This window comes from Bison bison, unplaced genomic scaffold, assembly GCF_000754665.1.
Source record: "Bison bison bison isolate TAMUID 2011002044 unplaced genomic scaffold, Bison_UMD1.0 scf7180017851429, whole genome shotgun sequence".
Classification (NCBI taxonomy): domain Eukaryota; kingdom Metazoa; phylum Chordata; class Mammalia; order Artiodactyla; family Bovidae; genus Bison; species Bison bison.
In genome coordinates this window covers 14,746-15,119 of record NW_011482002.1, presented here as the reverse complement: position 1 = coordinate 15,119, position 374 = coordinate 14,746, and positions in this window count along the sequence as shown.

Genomic DNA, 374 nt, shown 5'->3' with positions numbered 1-374 from the left:
CCCAGCCTTCACACCGGGGCGAGGTCTCGCCTTACAGCTCAGACCTGGTTCAGGCTCATATGTTACTGACAAGGACTTTTAACACACCTTTCCAGTTTACTGATTGTGTGGGGTTGGTTGAGAGGTTTCATCCAGACAGAGCATGTGGGTTATGGGCTGGTGGAGAGGTTTCACCGGGACACAGCATGTGGGTTATGGGCTGGTGGGTGGGGGTGCTGCCTTGCAGCTGGCCGGCCCCCCCCCCAGCCTCCCCTGCCCCTATATCAGTGGTCAGCCAGGAGCAGCCCCCTTCCCCCCGAAATCCCACTTGGGGGGCATGTCCTGCTGGCCCAGCCGAGTCCAGGCACCTGCGGGTGCTGGCGGGGCAGGGGGGC